This window comes from Ruditapes philippinarum, unplaced genomic scaffold, assembly GCF_026571515.1.
Source record: "Ruditapes philippinarum isolate M1 unplaced genomic scaffold, ASM2657151v2 ctg937_1_1_1_1, whole genome shotgun sequence".
NCBI classification, from domain to species: Eukaryota; Metazoa; Mollusca; class Bivalvia; order Venerida; family Veneridae; genus Ruditapes; species Ruditapes philippinarum.
In genome coordinates, this window is record NW_026861665.1 from 370,867 (window position 1) to 397,060 (window position 26,194).

The 26,194-nt window shown below is 31.8% G+C and overlaps 1 long non-coding RNA gene across 1 annotated transcript; it reads right to left on the reverse strand.

The window, feature by feature from the left end:
- Nucleotides 1–5,050: 5,050 nt before the first annotated feature.
- Nucleotides 5,051–8,837, reverse strand: LOC132716449 (uncharacterized). The gene is made up of 3 exons (XR_009623807.1): nt 8,243–8,837; nt 6,175–6,277; nt 5,051–5,916 (listed from the first exon to the last, which is right to left on the reverse strand). It is a non-coding gene; the product is annotated as an uncharacterized LOC132716449 (long non-coding RNA).
- Nucleotides 8,838–26,194: the final 17,357 nt, after the last annotated feature.

Below are 26,194 nucleotides of genomic sequence, written 5' to 3' on the forward strand. Positions count from 1 at the left end.
CAGTGAAAACTACCACCACACCAACACCTCTTTTGAGCAACAGTGCTTGTCAGATAAGACAATAAAACTTTTCTTTTAATGTGCAGGGGCTTTAAATAGTTTATCATTAAGCAAGAGCAGAATTGTAGTCCAAATGCAACAAAGTAACCAGATTGGTCGAATGTTTTAAATTGAACTATACCGTATACTGATTTGGACTAAACCATTACTCTCGGATTATGAAATGCCCTTTTAGATCAAATACCATGCAATCGATATATCCTGATATGTCCGAGTGTTAAGCGGATGCTAGGGGCGTCAGGGATGTTGAATTTTTTAAGTATTCCTCGTGAATAGACTCAATCAAACCGAGTCTACAATTTCGATTTGCTTCTGAGGAATCTTATTTTCTATTTTTTTTATTTTTCACAACAGCAGTTGCCAAGCTGGCACAGTTGTAATAAGTTGCCCCGTACTTCACTTCAGCGTTATTATATTTTTTATCCTTCAGGTTAATTGAAAAAGCTGGTGTTGCCGAGGGATCACCCATGTCCCAGATTTTTACTGGCAGGGGAAGCTTTAGACTGTCGTATTACAATAAAACAGACTTCAGTGAGAATGCTTTAACATCAAGCTAACATAAAGATAAACATGTTAGGCAGTATTTTGTATTCTAAGAATCTTCTAAAAGTTCTCGTTCTTGATACATGTGATAACAACCCATCGTTTGATTGATGAGTCTATCCTATCTTGAAACAGAAATTTCTCTTTAAAGCCCTTTGTGCATGTTCAAATAAATAATAGCTTTTTTTCTGCTTTCATTCCACCTGGTCGGTTATATTTCCATATAAGAATATAAAATAAACATCTTAATTAATCCTTTTTAAGCGTGCAAAGCTAAAAGCATGTGTACCGTTATAATCATTGTTTGAAAAACAACGGTGTCACGTAATATTTCTTTATCTACATATATTTTCAAAGAAACAAACTTAAAATTAAAATTGCTTTGATTTACTTACCAAACAAAACATTTACAGCAACATTTAGTTTTTACGGAATGAGTAAAATTTTTGTTTCAAATTTACTGATTACGGCATAATGTACGTATAAATTTGAAAGATTCCAAATGGTATCAGTATCAATATTTCAATGTATAAATGTATAAAATTTAATGTGTTTTTTTCCTGCTTTTACAAGCACGTAAACCTTTCTGTGTTTGAATAACCTTGACTGATTTAATGAGAATGGTTTTTCACTTGGTAGGTAAGTAGGTAGTGTACTGAGAGTACGTACGTACTACCAATCTACCAACTGAGAGTACAACTGAGAGTATGGTCGCGTAATAATATAACCATCTAGCCCACGTAGGCGAATACCTTGCACATTAAATTGTATGCAGTCAGCAGTTTTGCAACAAATAAGTTATTGTAATTTCGTCGTACTGGTAATGAATAAATCTACTAGAACTTTGAGTTGTTTAATAGCAGCCTCCAATTTTTGCATTTTTTATCACCCGTATTTTTAATATCTTTTTGGTGACTCACGTGGATTTTAAGTGCAAATTGCAATGTGGAATAATTTCACAATATTTAACTTTAATACATTTTCTTTTTTTTTAATGAAAATTAGCATGAATTTGGAGGCATCATGCTTTTAATAATATCATGGTTTTGAAATTACAGATCTAGCTAATTTTAAAGAAGCGGCCTGAAACCAGAGATCTACCCAAGTATACGAATTTCCTGAAACGCTTGCATTTTTTGTTGAATCTGTACAATTGTAGGGAAGCTGTTCCATTATTTTTTATTTATTCTTGAACGATCTCTTCACACGGAAATTCCATTGCACTGACTTGGTGATATGGTCCGTTAGTTACATATGGTGCTAAGCCTTTGCATTAATATAACATACACATTTTTAGTAAGTTTTTTTCTGTCGTTTGGTAGAAGCTGTTAAATACGAAAGAACCTCGTCTTGTGACTAACTTATGTCTAGACAAAGTATTGCTTTCGGAAGTATTGTCTGTGGAAAGCAGATCCTTGTTTTATGTACAGAGAAGTTGTACGTGTACACATTGACAAATTATCTTTAAGTATTAGTCTGCAAAAGATTTGCTAAACTAAATAGAGCTTCATCGATCGTTAAGACCGCAAGATTATCGTTTTAATATATCTAGTTGATATAGTTATTTAATTGAAAATTGATTCACCGACATAGCTACACCTTTCCATGAATAATGAGTGCAAAAGGTCTACCAATGCATAGATCCCAATATGGCCCTAATATTTTCCTAATATTTTTTAATTAAATTGCAACATTCGAGGATTACAATGACAATTTAACCACAAAGTATTGGTATTCGTCAACAAACGAACATTTCAATGTTTGTGGTTAAATATAATGATATTCCATATGAAAATCTAATACTTAAACAACCAAATTGCCTTAAAAACTTTTTTTATTTCGCAAAAACTGTTTACCTTTGGTGTCTTGTAATGGTTTCCAAAAAGGTACTCAATGGCCAATTAGAAGAACCATTTTTTGCTTCTGTTACATTTTTGGCACTTAGTAAAATTATTGTGATTTCGTTAGTATTTTGTAAGTCAAAATGCTACTTTGTTTAATTAATTTTCAGTTCTACTTTCTTCAGGTGATATGCATCTATTTGCTGTTAAAACATTTTTTAAATGTTTAATAACTCAAGGATAGGAGACATTTGTTTATTGTATAGGCATACATATTATTATGTGCCTTTAAATTCGCCTCACAACTTTCTTGTTAGCATTTGGATACTGGTATAGTTATATTGTGAATGTAATCTTCAGCCTAAAATCGATTTTGAGAAAAGAAATTTGAAAAATGAGAGAGGAAAATTTAATAGAAACCAGGGTTCTGCAGACATAATATTAATCAAATTATTTTACCACAAGAGAAACACAGACAACTTAGACGGCATCATCAACAAAAATTACGAAAATTACTTTTTAAAAATTGGTCTGTCTTGAAATAATGTGGAGACATATTGATAAATGTTTTGTAAAAAATTTCAGCGATTCTTTATGATATATGGCAACACTTTTTGCATTAATGAATTAATATAGAGAGATAAAGTACACAGTCTATATTCGTAAATGGTTAAAGTTCAGAAATTTCTCTCTGTGTTCTGTCCGTGCGAAGTTTTAAGTGAATATCTTATGCTTTTTTTGGAGAGTAATCTAGCACGCAAAACTTAAAAGTGTTATTTATTGTTTAACCTCAATCCATGCAAAAATAATTGCCTATAAACATAGATTATTTTAGTATTTGAGGTGAATAATCGTGTAAACATAATTCAATACAGGATTTTTTAAAGACACATTTTGCCTAACGAAGATATGTTTGTAAAATGTACATTGACTTTTGGAAGCAAACATGAAATTTCAAGTTTCAATACAGTAATGATCTAGTGATTTTGACTTGAAAAAATATTTTGTAGAACGACGGAACAGACTAAAAGCTTTATGATTTGAGTGCTATTTTGATTTTTTTGCAATTTGAATGGGTGAGACTATACATAATCACAATAGAGTTGCGGAAACTTCTATCGTCTATATATTGCATCTGAAAGTGCTTGTAAACTATAATTTCTCATGATGAAAAATAGTTACAAATCTTAACTGCATAAAATCTTTTTCTGTCTTTTTTTATTATCATGTTTATTATTATTGCTATTTATCTACAGAAAGGAGAACTTTTCACATGCTACGGAGGGACTTTAAAATGTCATTTATGTAATGTATTGAAGATGGGATTCATCATTTTCATTTCTTTATTTGTTTTGTTACATATACCTGTGTCATATTGTGTTTAGAATTACACATTGCTTTGAATTACCTCATTTCTATCCCGGATATTCATCATTCGCGCAAATCGAAAATACAAAAAAAAAGTTTAAATGCTGCATTAGCTTGTTTATCTTAAAAGCACTTAAAACTCTCAGTTTTCAATAAAAATGCCTTAGTGTACTCGGTGCAAAAAATATATTGAATTTTGAATTGTTTTATAATATATTGATTGGATTGTTACGAAAGTCAGTAATCTAATCGGTTAGAATATGCTTGCAAAAGTTAATTGATAACGATATTGCTTTTATCAAGATCTTAAAAAAGAACGATTTGCACGAGTTTTGGACCTGGTTTAGAATCATCGTGTACTTTATAGAAGCACATGTTTTATACTATAATAGTCCCAGAATGGGATTAAGGAATATTACAATGTAAATACTTAATGTATTTTTTCAAAATACATGGCACACCTTTTCCTTTATTATCTCACAGTATATATCCTATGCTACTTGTTCTATACTTACGTTGAAGACAGATCATGCACCTTTCTTCTTCTACAAACCCTTGCGACCATCTGGTAAAAAGAGAAGATATTATTTGGTATGAAATTTTTTTATTATATACGAGTATTTTTATGACAGAATGTTTTCTACATGACAGAATGTTTTGTACTCCGAATGATTTTTATCTCTGTAAATAAAAGGAAAGAAACTTTGTTGATTAATTTGGAAAGATATGATACTTTTAACAAATTTTTCACAAAAAAGAACTCTTTTTTTGTCCTGATTTAGACACTTTTTATCTGTCATATTAAAAACATAGATATGGAAATTAAGGGAGAAATATATAGCCATTGATGTTTTGAAATGGAGTTTTTATAATCACTTATATATTTTTAATCTTTTCGTCATGCTGTAAATTAAGTTCACTGTAATGAATTGTGCTACAAATAGATCATACTGTAGATTAAAAAATGCTTTATTAAAAAAAACAATGCTACATTTTTCAGATATTCGTCTGAGGTTCCGGGTATTTATACCTCATAAAGCATTCTATTTCTATGTACAAGTAAACCTGATTAAAAATGCTTACTTCAGGGTTCCCGACATTTTGTCTATGAAAATAAACCAATGAAAATTGAGTGAGACATTTAATTAGGAACATCTATAGGAACATTTTTTAATATTTAGTGGCTTCAGAAAATAAGGTGTTTGGTCAACTTCTAGACTGGGAAGGCAACAACCCAGCAAACAAAAGACGTTGTACCAACGTTGTACTGACGTTAGACCCTGACGTTGGGTAAACGTTGGCAGAAGGTTGGATTTGAAAGTTTTTTAGACGTCAGAAACCGACGTCTATACAACGTCATAAAATGACCTTTATCCAACCTTTTCTGACCATAATCCAACCTTTTCTGACCATTATCTGACCATAATCCAACCTTTTCTGACCATTATTTGGACATAATCCAACCTTTTCTGACCATTATCTGACCATATGCCAACCTTATCTGACCAAATTTTCTGACCATGATTTAACCCCATTCAAAACTTTTGGAATATGATTTTTTTTCATTTTGAAGCTCTTAAATAGGGTTAATAAATAAGCATTCTTATGATTTTAGCAATTTATTTTATACTCGGAATCACAAGTACAAAACAAGAAATGTGGTACTATAACAAATGCAAGATTTACATAATATTTTTTGAAACTATTAAACTTGACGGTATGTACTTTAATAACGCTTCATGTATTAATTAAACATGTTTTAGAAATAAGATAAACAAAATCCTTCTTGAATATTAACACTGACATTTTATATAGCAAACATCCATGCATGTGTTTTTTCTTATATCACCACTGAACTGATCACTCTGAGTTTGGGAGTTTTCAATCATCTATCCAACTCACTGATTGTATATTTGTCTTTGTATTTTATAACTGAATCTAGATCTGAATGTTAAATGGAACACTATTCTGAATATTTTGTTATAACTATAAATAGCAATGTTCATTAGTATTCTAGCTTCTTTCGTCCTCCTACACTATGTCGATCTGGGGCATACTATAAGCGTATCATTACCGTCTCCAACCTGGGATCTCATCACACTTTCTGAAATTAAAAAAATAAAATAATCAGTTACAAGTGCAAGAAATAAATCACTTATACATATTATAATTAAACGAAATTCTAACAAAACTCTCCAACTACTTAAAAAGATACTTATTATTTTTAATTTAGTTTAAACCATGTAGTTTCGTGTACTTACTGTATATATCTATTAATTTTGATAAAAATGGCCTCGTGAATTTCATTATAAAATCAAGGGTAATAAGATCACTGTATTTTCTATAATATTTTGAAATATACCTGTCACAAAATCTTGGTAGGTTTTCATTTTTCTTTTCCTCTAAATATTTTCATCTTCCTCCTGAACTTTTGACACATGTTGAATTATCATAATTTTCACAATCTGAAAGACGAAACATAATCGTTTTAGAATTTAACCATGTGGTGGAAGGATGTTTGTCTAATACAATAGGCAAAATCCAATTACTATTAATCTTAGTTAACTCATAAGCGCATGAAAAACTGATATAACAAATACCAAAATGAAATTAATTCTACTCCCGCAAAAAATGATATTGTTATTTTTTTATATTCAATGTACTTTGTACAAATGCTCATACAACATCAAAGAAATTCACATGTTACTGTCATTTTTATAGCCCAGCATGCTGTGGTCTGCTAAGTGTATATAGGACAGACTGGCTTAGTGTAAAAACGTTTTATGATACGAGCATACAACTTGTTGATAAGCAGGCTAATTAACAAACTATTACTTTTATTGATTTATAACTATGATAATGTGTTTTCTGATTGATAATTTGTTGTTTGATTACATTAATAAAAAGATAGCTAGTCAAATACAATGTGCTTTCAGATATATCTTACCAAAGTAGTATCATTTACATGTATCAAATGCCATGAATCATTTTCATAATATAAGAAACACATGGTATGCTAACAGTATGGGTAAAGTACTTCAATTAACAACGAGTAGTTTAACAACTACACAGATATCAAATCAAACTGCATCTGATACATGTGTAAATGACTGGCCCCTCATATAAGGGAAATTCATGTTGATAAGAAATAAGAGGAAATTTTATTTACCAGCATTTAAATAATAAGAGTATTACGTACTGCATTTAAGGTGATTCCGCTTTGTCAGCCATGTTTGTTTTCACAAAGTCTGTCCAAAGTGAAAGTAGGCCAAAATTCATAAAACAACAAAGCTCTTATTTTAAAATGATGAACCATTTGAAAGTACACTTCCAGGTTTATATTTTAAGGACAATTATAAACAAAAATAAAAATGATAACAATAAGAATATTTACCTTGAATGTGCTACATTTCTGAAGACCAAAAACATTCTGTTGCAAAGTTTTATGCACATTTCATGAATGGCAAAATCCTTTTTTAAGTCTGTTTTAGTGCCTACAAAAGCTATTTTTTGCAGCAAATACAAAAATCTTTCAAAATTTAACTCCAAATAAATCCGTATCTCATGTCCTAAGCACATGGCCTCCATTTTTTTTTGTAAAAAAGTAGTGCAAGAAAACAATCATCATTTATAACCTTATGAACTACAAGTAAAATGAAAACACAATCAAACTTTAAAATCTAACCTTAGTGAAGTGTGTCTGTTTTTCATGTACACAAGAAATAGGAAAATGATGTTTATTTTCATGGTACTACTTTTTTTACACATGTCATGGTGGCCATGTTTTTTCAAGGTCAGATAAACTACTTTTCTAAGGTTTATATTTTTTAAAGTTTTTTGTATTTGCTGCAAAAAGTAGCTTTTGTAGGCACTAAAACAGACTTTAAAAAGGATTTTGCCATTCATGAAATGTGCATAAAACTTTGCAACAGAATGTTTTTGGTCTTCAGAAATGAAGCACATTCAAGGTAATTTTTCTTATTGTTATCATTTTTATTTTTGTTTAAAATAGTCTTTAAAACATAGAACTGGAAGTGTACTTGCAAATGGCTCATCATAGAACAATGTGAGCTTTGTTGTTATATGAATTTAGGCCTACTTTCACTTTGGACCCACATAGTGAAAACAAAAATGGCTGACAAAGCAGAATCACCTTAACTTTAAATTGATTTCAATTGCTAAGATATTTCCTACCATTGATTGTGCATTTATTTGGCATGGCGATATAGTGTGGGAAAAATGATCCGATTATACAGACTGTTCTATAGCAAATGATAAAGTGTTCTTACGTGGAAACAAAAATATTTATCTCGCGAAATCACGTTACATTAAGTTTTACCAGTCAAACATTTCAATGATCAAATAACCATCGAATCCAATCAAACACGCGGTAAATAAGCATTGAAAAACAATATATAATGTTTGCCTACCTTTTTCTTTTGTTTGGAATATACAACTTTGTCTGTCAACCCGTCGTTTTTTTGTCCGCCAATACAATTGAATTTCAAATCCGATAAGTCGCAAATTCGAATTTACTTAATTATTTACCACTATAAAATGAAGCCCTCAAAAATGATAACAGTTTCATTGTAAATTATATAAACACTTCTTAGACTAATTCGAGGAGATAAGATATTATTTAAACGAAAATAGAGCAAATATATTTCATACTGATCTGCGACTATCCGTTAACAGAGCGCCACCTATCGAATATCGTACGTTAGCCACCCACGTGATACTGTTGTTTTGATGGAGAAAATAAATATATAATGTTCCCTTTCTAAACTTAAACTTAAAATTCTCGCTGTTTATGCTTTCATTTATATATATATATTGGTTTCATAAATTAAATTCACCTATTGTCAGATTACCGACCAAAACCCGACGTCGAGCCGACGTCAAAATGAAACGTCTGTTAGACGTCGGGGATTCAACGTTGATTTGACGTTGTATGAAGGTCACCGACGTCGCGACCAAAATTCAACGTTGATCCAACGTTGGGTCAACGTCGGGTGTTTGCTGGGAAGTGTTTACCACTGTTATCTGTTGATGGTTATTTAACTGTGATGGTTTTTCTTTCTGTAAAGTGAAATGTTACAAACTGAATAGTGTTTTCAAAAGCTGCATCAACAGACAGTGGTAAACAATTTCTTGTTTATAGAACTATTTAAAACATTATCTTTATTTTCTTTATTTTTTGTCTGAACAATACATAAAATATACTGTTTTAGAATACTTAACCAAAACTTTAAAGAAACCAGCATTTCATGTTTAATAATGGAAAAATGATATTTTTATCCAAGGAAAATAATGAATATGATTATAATTTTGCTTAAAAATCCTGAAATTGAAGGTAAATTTATGGAGAGAGGAAAATAATTTAAATATGGAAACATCATTGTACACAATCAAGCATTTAGATCAAATTATGTAACAGGTTGCTATATATTAACATTTCTGTTTAGTTACCGTATATTTAACCATTCACTAATTGTTTGTCAATTACCAGTCTAAGTTTGTCTTTGTTTTCCTCATAAAATTCGTTCAGGATAAGTAGTAAATTTCTTTTACGATGTTTAATTTCTATATATTATATATATACACAGTATCTATGTTACCTCAGTCTTGTATTTTGATGATTTCTTTCGTTTTTACAATTAAAAAATACCTCATTCATGAAGCTTTTCTGCTGTCAAACGTATGTACTAAAGTAATCAGTTAGTATATACATGTAGTAATCTATTGTCATCAACTTCTCATAACTATGTTTAATAAAAACTTCATATTAGAATTCCTTGTTTGTTGTAAAGAACCGTGTTTGTTAATCAGTAAGAACAAGTGCCACCCTTAACAGACCATTCCAGTGTTTATAGTTCTTTGCAAATTGGTTGCTTGGCTGTCCAATTGCTACACAGTATAATACAGTCAATGGTTCATCTGTTTCCGCGAAACAAACAAAACAGTCGTGGTTTTGTTTGTAATACTGATTGTGTGCAGTTTCCGCTCCGAAATTATTTGGTTGAGTTTTTGCATGACTACATTTTAAATGTGGTTCTACTCGCGTTTCACCTCGTGCCTGAGTTAGTCCACGTAGGAACACTCTCAAGAAAACTTTCAAAGTTACCAAATGACCTTTACTGTGTCGACAAGCATTTACGAACTATTTTTCTTAGAAAAGGAAATGACATTTGCCCTTTCTTGATATTGTTTCTTAAAATAAGGGTAATTTAATTGAACATTTTTAGTGAGTTACAATACTAGTATCATTTGTTGTAGAGATACACTTCAACGAAATGCTAAATGGTCGCCTACTTTTTATCATATCTTATAAATTGTTGTCGGAAAAAAATATAAAGGACAACTAATTATTTAATATCATATGCTCATATGTAAAACAAATTCCGTGACAATTCATTAAAAAGGAACAAGCATAATAGAGTCGGTTAACATGGTCACACTTTAAAGAATATTTGAAAATGATACTAAGCCATATTTGATCGATTTTGTTTCAATACTTTGTTAACTCGATGCGGCAATTACAGCAAGGTATTTTGTCCTTATTGGTACACATATTATGTTTAGACATAAGTTTGAGTGGCGGTCCATTTTAAATGATTTTTTGAAAAGATGATAAAATGCTTATAGATAAGAACTATAGTTATTAAGGTACCAATACCGAAACATGACTGCTTTGCTGAGGAAGGTCGATATTTTGACATTTTATTTTACTTTTAAAGGCATCGTAATATTTATGAAGTATAAAAGTCGTCTGCTCATAGCAGTAATCATTCAATAAGGATTTGGAACAACTTATATGGTTTAATATGGTTTTACAACCAATTAAGCTGATGTCACAGTCGGAATTTACCTGTTGACAAAACTTATTAATGTCGTCCTAAGGAATTGAAGTCATGCAAAAGTCTTTTTAAGGGGCTCAAGAATTATAGACTGGTTTGATTTTGGGAAAATGTTCATCCTAACGGCATTTTTTAGTACAAGCAGGTAGTTGGGCTTACTTACCTATTTCGAGTACGCTGAATTCATTTTTTGCTCTACCACGGCTGTATTTTTAGTCCTTGACCTTAAAAAATCAATTTCAAAATGGCCGCCATTGAATTTTTTAATTTTACTTTAATTCTCCCATAGGCGAGATATATACACATTTGTTTGGCATTTTAATTTAAGGCTTTGTTAATTTTAGTCTGCTGAAGTGTTGACGAGAAGAATAGATGCAAAAACAATAAAATTTATTGCATCAGCCATCTTGGATTTCAAAATGGCTGACATTTTCCTACGTTTTATTCACTGTATTATAATTAAAGTAAACAAGCTCAAGAAGGCATTTAACTAGGCATGTTTTCTTTTATTAGAAGTGCAGTGATACTTATTAAGACTATCAAGCGCATACTTTGAAAAACATCCATTAAAACTACAAACTTTATGGTGCAAAAAGGTCACAATTTATACCCTAATACAACGTAAATGAGTCATATAATTTTGCGTTTACTTTGCCATTTAGATGTTATTTTTATACTTCTAAGAATACAATGCATTCTCTTAAAATATTGCGATGTTTTTTCTAAAATTTGATTTGTATCGCTCTGAGGGGGCCTACTTAAATGTCATAAGAAAGACCCAGGTATGAAGATTAACTCCTAAAGTTAGACTTGAAAGTGCTTGAAAAAAGATGTGCATTTTAGTATTCTGTCATTAAGAGATAGTTTTTGAAATAGTTAAGCATAAATATACGGCCTATAACGGATTGAGAAATGATGTACTTTATATTATTACTTAATCTTCAAACAAGGATACCATGAAAATGTTTGGTTATTTCTTATGTCAATGTTAATTGCGCAAGAACATGTACTGGGACGTGTAGTGCCAATATGAGAGCCAATTCAACAGTCCAAAGATCAGGGTTATGTCTATCAAGAAAGACAATTTTGTAAAAGTTCATTAGTTGGGAACCCGGTCAACAATTTTTCATGCACGACCTGATATTTAAAAAAGTCTTAGTATTTCCAAAAGTAATATAGGAATCGCCATCCAGGCTGGCATTCGAAAAATATTTTTTTTCATGAAATAGACTACTTTCCTGAATAATAGAGTTAATGATTCTTCTTGTGGGAGAAATATTCCATGTGGTGTTTATCCCATAGAAGCCCCTACATACTAATGCCGAGCTTCGTGCATGAGGATAGTATTTCATTTGCTTATATAGGTAACCCGACAAGAACATGGTGGTTTAGGACTTTTGTCATTTATTTTGTTATCATGTGTTATTAAATTATCTATTTTGATTGACCGCGAGCAGGCGGGTGTACGGGTAAAAATATTTTAATCTTGTAAATTGTATATGCCGCCGTCCTTGAACGACAATAACTGCGTAAATGTGTAATTTGAAAAGGTTGTGTCATGCACAAGCAGGTTTATGTCTACAGTTAAACTTCTATATCATAAATCATGATATAAAAGTTACAAGATGATTGTGTCCGATCTATAACTTTCTCATTAATTGATGCCTTTTGAAATAATTCTGCATAAATATATGGCACATTGGGACAATGAGTCACATGTAAAACCCAGCTGATGATGTAAATCAAAGACAAAATCATACTTTCACTTCGAACAAAATATTTCCTTAAAGTGTCTAATAAGTCTAATTAACGATTTTGTCATCCAGGATGAATTACAAATCATTTGGGATAAATATGGCGCCTCTTTGTAAGACGACATGTAGCGGACAAATGTTCCAAGGTCACACTTGTATTTCAAAAGTCATGATATGAGAGTGCATTTGTGGCCATGTCCAGTCTATATAAATGTTATTCAGCGAGAGCATAGAATAAATACGTGGTATTTTGAAACAATTTGTCTTGAGTGAGAAAAGAATTGTCGCATAAAGTAAGATTTCATACATTATAAAGGTCATATTTCATTTCATATAAATATTTTCAAGGTCATGTCCGGTCATGAATTCTGTCATTCATTGGATGGATATTGGCATAACTTGTGGCACATTAGGACTACTTGTAATGCTTAAACACTATGTTGATAACTAGATAGTTCAATTTAGAAAATTGACGGTTGTGTCTTTATCTTTGTCATTTATTCATGGATGCTTTTTAAAACAATAGGAAATACTGAAGATATAAATAAATGCTTCTTAATGTTTCTAATTTTTGTAAAACTTGTAAGACTACAGTTACCATGCCTTCAATGTAAAAAATGGAAAACAAGATTTACAAGGAAAGGTGGCGTTAATGAACGCAACAGCAACAAATGTAATGGATCCTTCACTAAGCCGAGCTTTAGAGACATTTCAAGTGGCATGCCCTTGTTTATCTTTGTTTTACATAGAGGTCAGGATAGTGCAAAAATAGTTGGTACAAATTTTAGTGAATACAATTAAACTAAGAGTGATAGTTGAAAAAATATGAGATAAAATAATTATATTGTGGCAAATAACATCAAAAATATGTTATATCATAATGGAATAAGATACTAATCAATTTTTTGAAAGATAGCCAAGAACAAAATAAGTATGAAGATTTGAATATATCTTAGTCACTTGAATGATTTTAAAACATGAGATAGAATAAGGCGCAGCGTCCTATGCAAAGTGACATAATTTTCATGTAGACGTTGACATTAACTAAGACAATGAATAAATACAAATGAATTATGACAAAACGCAAAACAATCTCGTAATTTCAGTTAAGTAAATAACATTTAAAGACATAGGCTTCGACGGCATATATCTAACATGATATAGTAGAAAAAAAAATGCTCTATGAAATCATTCTGTGTTAATAAAAAAGGGTAAACAGCAGTAAATCGTCAATATATTAATTGCAGAATTGGTATCAATTAACTGTCTAATCTTCTATGCATGTACCATCATCAAATACCCGCGGTAGACCTATAATGTTTTACTCTATATTATTCATTAACCGTAAGACAGTGCAAGCTCGAAACTGTTTATGGTTCATGTTTGCGAGACTTTTTTTCAAAGTAAAAGATAATAAAGATTAAAATGACTTTACCATTTATTTGAGTTTATTTCAATTAATAAATGGATGATCTGTTTTAACCATGTCTAGGCATGTTTAAAGTTGGATTGAAAAATACGACCCTTTATAAAGTAGCTATATCAATACAACAAAAAATATCGTATAAACACATCTGTGGATGTTTCTACATTCCAAATTTCACAATTTCCCCCTTTGATTTATGAACTTTGCGTAGGCCGGTGCTAGGGTGCTTGGACGGTACCATGCAATTTCCAGTAACGTCCATGTACAGGTTAAATCAAATCGAGCCAACAACGTTTTCAATTTTGCCGTTTTGATAGTTTTTTTAGGGATTCTGTTTTTTTTTTCTATTTTAAATTGGGTCGTACAATAGATATTGTTGCAAAGACATGCAGGCCCAGGTATCCATTTTTAAATCAAAGATGGCCGGCATAGCAGTCAATGTGTAAAGTGTGTATAATTATTATAATTATCAGCCAATTATTCCTAAAAATAATTGAAACTTTATTCCATGTAGATTAACGGACATACAATACGATATGTACCAGAAATAATAATTTTTTAAGTAGATGGTAAAGGACAATGGCGGCCATTTTGATTTGACCTTTAGAAGGTCAAGGACTTCAGGTACAGCCGTGGTAGAGCAAAAAATGGATTCAGCGTGCCCGAATTATGTAAAAACGATTGACTACCAGCTTGTACTAAAAAATGCCGTTAGACTCTTAACGGAGGGTCTTTTCTGAAAATCAAACCCGTCTATTATACGAAAGTTTCGTATATTTTGTAACAGATTTTGTTTTTGTGAGCCCGAATGGTATTGTCCGTCGCCTGTCTGTCTGTCTGTCTGTCTGTAAGTCACATTGAAATGCGTTCAATAATTCGATAATATTCCGACGTGTTGTCTTTGTAAGGAGCATGGTCAATCCCAGTAGATGGCCCCTATTGATTTGACGTCATCAGATCAAGATAAATGATCAGTAATATGGCGTGACGCTTAAATGGGTCATTGCTCATGGCCATAGTTGAACCGGTATTGTCAAAGGTTAATGATTAATATTTAACTTGATCAAATTGTTTCTTCTTCTTTTATTTATTTCTTTTTTTTTTAATTTGTAACTTTATTTTCTGATTTCACATACAAACATTATAACATACAAAGACATACAATAGTATATAAATGCATATAAATTCACAAGGACATTACATAATTATAGTATTTTCTAAATGTATATGAACAAACATTAGACATTTTCAGATACTTCTTTATAATTTACAGTTAACATTTGACCTATTCTCTATTTTACTATAAATGAATATAGCAATGTTTTTTTGAGCTCGTAAAATCAAAAATGAACATTGATTTTCTTACAAACAAACTATTCTCTGAAATTGTTACAGTCTAAGTCTAAGTTCGATTGAATATTCAATATCACCTTTTCTGAGTATATAGGAAATTTAACATGTTCTGAGACCTTGTTACAAATTCACAAGTACATACAATAAATTATAATCATATACAATTCTTAGTCATTATAAAAGACATTTATTAGGTTATGTATCTATTACTTATACAGAACTAAGAAAACAAAGGTGGCTAGAGAGAATATTACATCCATTTACTGGAAAGGAAAAAACAACAACAATAATATGCCTTCTGAACAGTCATGAATAATGACTAATGTCTTTGTTAAAATTATTATAGTATATATACCTTGTTGTAATGATTTGCCTGTAATTCCAGATTGAATTTTTTTTTTATATACAAAAGAGTTATCTAAAATATGAAAAAACATGTGCATTAAGGGTCAATTTAAATCTAAGAATTATCTACATGAACTCAAGCAGAATGACACTATTCTTGCATAGTTCTAACAATATAAGATGTTAAATGCATAGTTCTAACAAAATCATATGAATGTTTAAAGTTTGAAGAAAAAAAATTAAGAAAAATAAAGGTTCAAGAGTGTCAGGTGGATGTTTTCTATCTAGCTTGTTGAACAAAAAAAAACATTTAAAAGATGGAGCAAACCAAAAGTCAAGCAAACCATGATTTAAACAAAAATCACAGCATTAAGTTATACATTAATTAAACACATATATAAAGTAAACAAATATACTACCTGTCCTGTGTCGGTGTAAGTGATGCTAGTGGGGCCCAAATTATATTAAACTTATTTAGATTAAAAGTTTGGACAGCAACCAAATGTTCTGCTTTAAAATAGGAAAAGAAATGCTTTTTAAAAGTTGAAAAATCAGGTACTGTCATTTTCATCTTACTCTGATATATATAGTATTTAGCAAGTATGATTAATTGGTTTATCACTGATTTATTTGTTTTATTACCAAGAATGATATCAAGTTTAGACCAATTAACATTTACCGAAGGGGAAGATTGGTTCAGCCATGTCTTTAAATTTTGCCAAAATATATTCACAAAATTACAGTCAAAAAACAGGTGTGGTATAGTTTCACTCGCTGTGTGACAAAAAGTGCACAAGTCATCTTGTCGTAAACCCATCTTAAACAAAAGTTGATTGTTATTTATTTCTTTAATTAATGTCCTGTGCACATAATTCTGTTCGGACGTATAATGCTTCGGCACGCGGAGCTTTTGTTTGATTCGCAAAGATCCATAAAACAATAGAAGATGTAAATCGTCCGAAACTTTTTAAATATATAATGGGACAGAATTCGTATTCCAAATGAAGACCATTCGACATAATATGAACAAATCCAATATATTCGATAATTTTTTGTACAAATTGTGAACCCTCAATCTGAATCATTTTATTCAATGTCATTTGATATAATATTAATATGATTTTGAAGATGAGAGGATTGTTTTTCAAGAATAATGTCTGAAAAGCCAGCCCACAAAAAAAATCGTAAATACATATATTGTCTATAACCTGGAATAGTTTATATTATTCTCTGCTGTATTTGGTTATAGTTACGACTACAAGAACCTACAGTCGTTGATAATAACCCACTGTTTGATTGATGTGTCTGTCTTGTCTTAAAACAGAAAATTTCCCCATAGAGCTTGTGATGCATGTGTTTGAATTCCAACAAATAACCAATTGCTATTATTTGATGTCAACTGAACCTCTCTGCGGCTTTCCGCGAAATTATACATAAAAAGTGTTTTATTCTTAATTCAAGTGAAGGAAGCTTCAGAACATGTGTACTCAGCTATAGTAAAATTGTTATATACAGAATATGATAAAAAAAAGTTTAAGTTGTTATAAAAATACGTTTTTTATAACTTATGATATTGTTGATTGGTTTTTTTTTAGCATCAACCGTCCGATAAGCTCAATAGGTAGCGCGTTGGACTATGGATCGGGCGTTTCGGATTCGATTCCCGGACGGTGCAAGTAACTTTCGTTGTGATTGAACATGAATTCTTTTCTACGGTCATTCGCACTGTAACTTTACTGTGGTATGTTCCTTGCGAAAGTGGAGGCAACTAATACTGGCAAACTGCTTGACAGCTTATCATTGAAAACTACCAACACCACCATCAGTGCTGTCAGATAAGACAATAAAACTTTTAAGATGCAGGGGCTTTAAATAGTTTATCAGATCTTGAGAGATTAAGCCAGAACAGAATTGAAGTCCAAATGCAACAAAGTAACCAGATTGGTCGACTGTTTAAAATTGAACTTTACCCCATACTTATTTCTCTGGGATTATGAAATGCTGTTTTTGATCAGTTCCGAGTGTTAAGCCGGTGCTAGGGGTGTAAGGGATGTTGAACTTTTCAAGTATCCCTCATGAACAGACTCAATCAAACCGAGTTTGCAATTTCGTGAAATTCTGTTTTCATTGCTTCTGAGTAAGGTTAGGTGTCGCGGTTGTGAAATGTCGTGCGATAGCAGTTCTAAGGTGCCTCGTTAGTTTTACTACAGTCTTGTGATATTTTTATCCTTCAGGTTCATTGAAAAGCCAGTGTTGACGAGGGATCGCCCTCCAGATTTTTTTCTTTTATAAAGAAGCTTTAGCCTGTCGTCTAAAAAATAAACATTGACTTCAGTGAGAATGCTTTTACATTTAGCTTACATAAAGATAAAACATGTGAGAACTATAGCAATGTCTAACATCTGCAGTATCTTGTAGTCTAAGAATCTTATAGAAATTGTGCTCTTGATAACAACCTATCGTTTGATTAATGAGTCTGTCCTTCCTTGGAACAAAAATTTCCCTTTATAACTTGTAGTGCATGTTCAAATAAATAATAATTTTTTTCTGCTTTTATTCCACCTGGTCGGTTATCTCTTCAAATAAGATGGTTAATAGACATCTTAATTAATGCGTTTGAAGCGTGTAAAGCTAAAATAGAATAAGAATCAAGCGTGGATACCGTTATAATAATTGTTTGATAAAGAACGGAATCACGTTATATTTCTCTCTTTTTTACTTTTTTATATAATTAATTCTTTATGTTGTTATTGCCTTCAATTCTACCTTGACAATTCATTTGGGTGTGCATTTGCAATAGAAGAAATAGGTACTTTTTGTTTTAAATGTGTAAATAATGTTTCAAAAAATTACGAGTTTACAAACCGTTTGTTATAAAATAAATATTAAAAGTATTATTTAAATGTAGATCTGGCAATTTGACAATCATTTCAAAATATATGCAAACGATAGCCGTTAGTGAAAAACGTGAATGTCCCATACTTGCAAACAATTTAAACAGTTTGTGAGATACCAGTACTAATGCCCCACCATGATTACATGTCTCAGACGGGTTACACATTTGACATTTCTTTCAGAAAACGCCTGAATCATTATAAACAGTAAGTGTCGTCTGCTCATCGCAGTTAATCGTTCAACGAGAGTTTGGCAACAACCGTAGAAAACTTCAGTCTAGCAATTATATAGTGGATATTTGTTTGTTTTGCATGTAAGATTGAAATATAATTTCACTGAGTGAACACCAGATGCAATAGTTTCACGAGTGGCGTAGCCACGAGTGAAAATATAATAGCTGGTGTTCACGAATGAAATATATTTCAATCTTATATGTAAAACAAATAAATTTTCTTTTTATTTCATGCTTTTTAAGTGATTTTAAGTATTTTTTACTAATTTTGCCGCGTAACGTCGCGCATTCTCCTTTGTGACGTCATCACATCATGACGTCACATCATTAATTTTGAAATATAGTTCTGTTAAATTTGGTCTAATTTTGTTACATTTTTAATACGGTGTATGGTGACAGCGACTTTCTTTTCCTAAAGAAGCAAAATTTACGCATGACAGCATTTATTTCTGCCTGTTATTCCATTTCGTTATGATTTTCTATTCATCCGCATTCAGATATAGTCCGGCTACTGTGAAAATTATATTTTATAAATTTCACTAGTGGTTTATCAGAATATAATCATCTGATATATTACAATAAAACACTGGAAAGCATGAAATAAAACTGTAAGTTTAAATGTCACTGTCATAATTGCCTTAAAACATTAAACATAACAGACCTTCTGATTTCCAAAGGCTTGTAGTATTGCACATGCGCAGATCCGGAGTCTAGTTGGGTGGGGGATTAATATTCAATGAATGAATGAATTTATTAAAGTAATAAACAATATAATTAGAAAAGAATTTCAGTATCTTCTAGCAGGATATCACATAATGTCAGAACAGAACAGAACATACCCCAGGACAACAATAAATCACAACCGTTTATTTTGTGAAGTTCACTAATGACGGACACAGTGTCACTTGGTAAAAAAGAAAGCCATTCCTCCTCTTCATCATTATTATTATTATTATTATTATAATTATAATAAAGATCGTTAAAGATCGATCGACAGGGTAGATAGAAATAAGATCGAGACATAATCATCTAGCCCATGTAGACGACGACCTAGCATATTAAATTGTTTTCCGTCTGCAGTCAGCAATTACGCATTGTAATCTCATCTGTACTGATAATAAATAAAATAATAGAACTTTGAGCCGTTGATAGCAGGCTCCAATTTGATCGACGAGTCTACCCTTTCCTAAAACAGAAATTCCCCTCGGTAGCTGACTGTAATACATGTGCTCGAATACAGACATAACAAATATAGTTGCTATTTTCTGTCGATTGAGTTCCACTGCGGCGGCTTAGTGTGTTGTTTTACCCTGGTAATAAATACATTTACATGTTTTATACTTACTTTGCAAACAAATCAACTGTTATATACATAAAAAAAGTTTAAATAACTTCTTGCACATTATGGTCTTGAAACTACAGATCTAGCTAAAGCCAGAGATCTACCAAAGTATACGAATTGCCTGAAACGCTTGTGATTCATTCATGAATGATCTTATTATCTCAGTTTGTAGCCAATTAAGTTTTCTTCATTGCACTAACTTGATAATATGGTCCGTTACATATGGTGTTAAGCCATTGCATTAATATTACATACATATTTTTGGTATTTTTCTTTTCTTTAGAGAGAGATGTCGTTTGGTAGAAGCTGGTAAGTATACGAAAGAACCTCGTCTTGTGACTAAATTATGTATGCGAGAACTAGAGACAAAATACTGCTTTCGGAAGTATCTTCTGCGAAAAACAGATCCTTATGTTATGTACAAAGAAGTTGTACCTTAGCTTGAAGAGTACACATTGACAAATTATATTGTTGTACAAGTATTAGTCTTCAAAAGCCTTGCAAAACTAAATAGAGCTTCATCGATCGTTAAGATGGCAAGGTTATCGTTTTAATATATCTAGTTAATACAGTTACTTAATCGAAAATTGATTCACTGATTCGACATAGCTACACCTTTCCATGAATAATGAGTGCAAGAAGTCTACCAATGCATAGATCCCAATATGACCCTAATATTTTTTGATAAAATTGCCTCATTCGAGGATTACAACAACGTATTGATTGATATTCGTTAACAAACGAACATTTCAATGTTTGTGGTTAAATATGTTGTTATTCATATAAAAGGTCAGAGACAGGATCCATCCCTTAAAGAACCTAAATGCCTTATAAAAACCTTTTTTTTTCATTTTTCAAAAAGTTTGTACCTTTGGTGTCAACAGACGGTAGGATTTTGAAGTACATCATCAATTATAATGTGCAAGCAAATCTTAATGTGTGAAGGCTACTATTTCTTGAAACTAGATTTAGAGGATATGACATGTTCTATCTCTTTATTCTAGTTGTACAGACCTCCCACGATGACATGTGACAGATTTCCCAATTATTCCCTGATAATTTGTTTAATGAATGAAACTCCAGAACAATTAGGACTAAAATGTAAACATAGTAGTATAATGGAGTAAAACGGATGTTGAAAAACTCTTCGGGAACCCCCAAGTTGTGCTGTGGCATGTTCGAATCCAAAATTACTCAGAAAATGGTAATAGAATAATCTTTTTATATTTTTTTTTCATCATTACTCATGCAGAAAAATAATTTTTCACTGTGACACCAAAATACAAAACTCCAGAACATGGCAATTTCCTAAATGCCGCCAATCTCTTAATCTTCTTAATTGGTCAATACCAACAATTATATAACATTTACACATATTTCAGTAATTATAGTGAATAAATTTTTTAAGTGATCCATTCAGATGGAATTGTTTTGGAGGGAAGCCTGGTGATTAATACAACATAAATTTACGGTCAGAATGCAAGTGTTGTTTTGCTTTGAAAAGTGTACATCATATCATAAATTAATGCTGTACAACTTAATCCTACCGTCTGTTGGGGCCTTTATAGTTTCCAAAAAGATACTCATAGGCCAATTAGATGAACCATCATTGCTTCTGTACATTTGGGACTTTGTAAAATGATTGGGATTTAGTATTTTGTAAGTCAAAATACTACTTTGAGAGGGAGAAGGGGGGGGGGGGTGAATAGAAACCAGAGTTCTGCAGACAGATTATTAATCAAGTTTTTTACCACGAGAAAAAACACTTGAAAACGCAGACAATTTAGACTGCATCATTAGCAAAAATTACTTTTAAAAAATTGGTCTGTCTTGAAATAATGCGGAGACATATTGATAAATGTTTTGTAACACATTTCAGCAATTCTTTATGATTTTTGACAACACCCTTTACATTACTGAATTGATATAGAAAGATACAGTACAAAGTCTATATTCGTGAAATTTTAAAGTTCAGAAATTTATCTATGTCTTCTGTTCATGCGAAATCAAAGTGAATATCTTATGCTGTTTTGGAAAGTAATCTAGCACGCAAAACTGCCAAAAAATATGCAATACACTTTTTTAGAAACTTAACCAAAACTTTGAAGAAACCAGCCTTGGATGTTTTATAATGGAAAAATAATATTTTTATCCATTGAAAATAATGAATATGATTATAATTTTGGGTAAAAATCCCGAAATTGAAAGTAATTTATGGAGAGCAAAAAATAATTTGAATATCGTAAGCATTTAGGTCAAATTATTTAACAGACTGGTTGCTATATATTAACATTTCTGTTTAGCTACCGTATATTAAACCATTCACTAATTTGTCACTTACCAGTCTAAGTTTGTCTTTGTTTTCCTCATAAAATTCGTTCAGGAAAGTAGTAAATTTCTTTTACGATGTTTAATTTCTATATATTATATATATACACAGTATCTATGTTACCTTAGTCTTGTATTTTGATGATTCTTTCGTTTTTATACGCCCGTTTGAAAAACGGGACGTATTATGGGAACGCCCCTGGCGGGCGGGCGGGCGGTCGGGCGGGCGGGCGGGCGGCGTCCAATTTTTGTCCGGAGCATATCTCCTACATGTATGGAGGGATTTTAATGAAACTTCATATAAATGTTCACCACTATGAGGAGCAGTGTCGCGCACATGAACCAGGTCTCTAGGTCAAAGGTCAAGGTCACACTTAGAGCTCATTGAAAAATGCTTGTCCGGAGCAAAACTTCCACATGTATAGAGGGATTTCAATATTACTTGGCACAAATGTTCACCATTGTGAGGCGGAGTGTCGCGTGCAAGATTCAGGTCCTTGCGGCCAAGGTCAAGGTCACACATAGAGGTCAAAGTTCAGATAAAAATATGAAGATGTGTATATGGACCATTTAGTCATCATTTATTGAGGGATTGTAACACAAATGGTCATTATCAAGACTATGGCTGTGATACATATAATTTAGGTCAATATATACAAGGTCAAGGTCACTAAAGATGATGAAATATCCAGATTTTGTAAATAGAATTTAATCAAAGGGAGACAACAAAGTTATTACTTTGTTCATAAATGACTTACACAATTACTCCCTTGATCTATTTTCTAAAAATAGAATTTAATCAAAGGGCATGAAATAATCCTCTTTCTTGGACTTGAGTATGTTGTTAAGAATGTAACATTTATTTACACATGTTTCATTCATTGGTCAAGATACTTAACTGTGATAACTATGGTGTTCTGTAGACTTGGTATTTGTTCATAAAGATCATACAGTAATTACCTTATCAAATGTAAATACTTTCTCATAGAAATTTAATTATATTTTAATTTTCAAGTAAATATCAGTTCAGCTCATTCAAAGATTAAGAATTGTAATGAAATGTATTTCCCTAGAATAAAATCTTAAATCAGAATTTTTTAGTTATTAAATTACATGTACTTTTTATACGCCCGTTTAAAAAAAGATAAAAATATGAAGATGTGTATAGGGACGATTTAATCATCATTTATTGAGGGATTGTAACACAAATGGTCATTACAATGACTACGGCTGTGACACATGTACTTTAGGTCAATATATGCAAGGTCAAGGTCACTAAAGATGGTGAAATATCCAGATTTTGTCTGGAGCATATATCCTACATGTATGGAAGAATTTTTATAATACTTTATGGAAATGCTCACCACCATGATATGTATTGCTCCATGCATGATCCAGGTCTCCAGGTCAAAAGTCAAGGTCACACTTAGAGCTCATTGAAAAACGCTTGTCCGGAGCAAAACTTCTACATTCATAGGGGGTTTTCAATATAACTTGGCACAAATGTTCACCATTGTGAGGCTGAGTGTCGCATGCAAAATTCAGATCCCTGCGACCAAAGTCAAGGTTACACATAGAGGTCAAAGTTCAGATAAAAATTTGAAGATGGTTATAGGGACCATTTAGTCATCATTTATTGATGGATTGTAGCACAAATGGTAACTATCATGATACAGGTGTTACACATTTAATTTAGGTTAATATTTGCAAGGTCAAGGTCACTGGAGATGATTAAATATCCAGATGTTGTCCGAGCATATTTTCTACATGCATGGAGGAATTTTAATGTTACTTTTATAGAATTGTTCACCACCATGAGATGTAGTGCCCTGCACATAAACCAAGTCTCTAGGTCAAAGGTGAAGGTCACAGTTAGAGCTCATAGAAAAACACTTGTCTGGAGCAAAACTTCTACATGCATAGAGGGATTTCAATATAATTTGGCACAAATGTTCATCATTGTGAGGCTGAGTGCCGTGCATAAAATTCAGGTCCCTGCGACCAAGGTCAAGGTCACACATTCTGTGCATATCTTCCCTATTGATTTGTTTTAAGGTTCATTTAACAACACAGTGCCAAGAATAAAAACTTGCTTGCTAGATAACACTTATCCATAATGCCCCCATCTCCATCTAAAGCTTTTTCGTAAACGGGCGTATTTTGTGACTATGGCACCCTTGTTACAATTAAAAGAAGCTTTTCTGCTGTCAAACGTATGTTCTAAAGTAATCAAGTAGTATATACATGTAGTAATCTATTGTCATCAACTTCTCATAACTATGTTTAATAAAAACTTCATATTAGAATTCATTGTTTGTTGTAAAAAAGGTTTGTTCATCAATTAGAGCATGTACGACCCTAAATAGACCATTCCAGTGTTTAAAGTTCTTTGCAAATCGGTTGATTGACTGTCCAATTGCTACACACGTATAATATATAGTCAATAGTGAAACAAACAAAACACTCGTGGTTTTGTTTGTAATACTGATTGTGTGCAGTTGAAATAGCAATAAATACAAAGAAGCTGGGCTTAATTTTTCAAACTTAAAAGGGTTTATCCAAATGTGCCCGTACTGTTTGCAGATGTCTGTTGGAATTGCTGGAGCGTCCAAGTTTGTTGACTTTAAACCACTTGCACCTCACCGATGTGTGTTGGTCTGAATTCCAAACGCGATAGAGTATTTCTAAACCAGACACCTACAACCGTTTCCGCTTCGACATTATTTGGTTGAGTTTTTCGTGATTATTTAAATTGGATTTTGTTTGCACTACTTAACAAAAATGGGAACTACATTTTAAATGTGGTTCTACTCGCGTTTCACCCCGTGCCTGAGTTAGTCCACGTAGGAACACTCTCAAAAAAAGTTGGAATGTTACCATAATTATGACCTTTACTGTGTTGACAAGCATTTGATAACTATTTTGCTTAGAAAAGGAAATGGCATTTGCCCCTTCTTGATATTGTTTCTTAAAATAAGAGTAATATAAGTATACATTTTTAGCGAATCACAATATCATTTCTTGTTGAAATGCACTTCAACGAAATGCTAAATGGTCACTTATTTTATATCATATCGTATAAATAGTTGTCGAGGAAAAATACATGTATAACGGACAAAATAATAATTTAATATCATATGCTCATATGTAAAACAAAATTCCGTTACAATTTATTAACAGGAATAAGCATAACAGACTGGGTTAATATGGTCACACTTTAAAGAAAACTTGAAAATGATACTATGCCATATTTGATTTTGTTCCAATACTTTGTCAACTCGATGCGGCAATTTCAGAAAGGCACATTGACCTCATTGGTACACATATTATGTTTAGACCGAAAGATACTGTTGTGAAATGGGCGACCACATAATAGTTATGATGAATAACGCGCCTAAAGTCCCTGAAATGAGGTAGAACCGGCAGGGCACACACGTTAAGGTGCTTTCCATGTTGTCATTCGTTGACTTGTACGGTCTCATGTGTCCTATCTGTGCATACGACACATATTTTTTTCACAGACACTAAGAATGATAAATTGTTTTAACTCCTTTTCCATTATGTAACTAGAAATGGATGAAACGTAAAATATATTCTTTCTACATTTTCAAAAAACACAATCAAGTTTATGTTCGGTGACACATGATATGTCGATAGCTCCTATGTGAGATTAAGATTCCAGCAAATCATATTTATCGAAGGATTCCCTGTTTCAAAGACGTTCCGTTTTTAATGACTTTTTGAAAAGATGATAAAATGCTTATAAATATGTAAGAGCTTTTATTAAGATAACAATACCAAAAGACTGCTTTGCTGAGGAAGGTCGACATGTTGACATTTTCCTTACTTT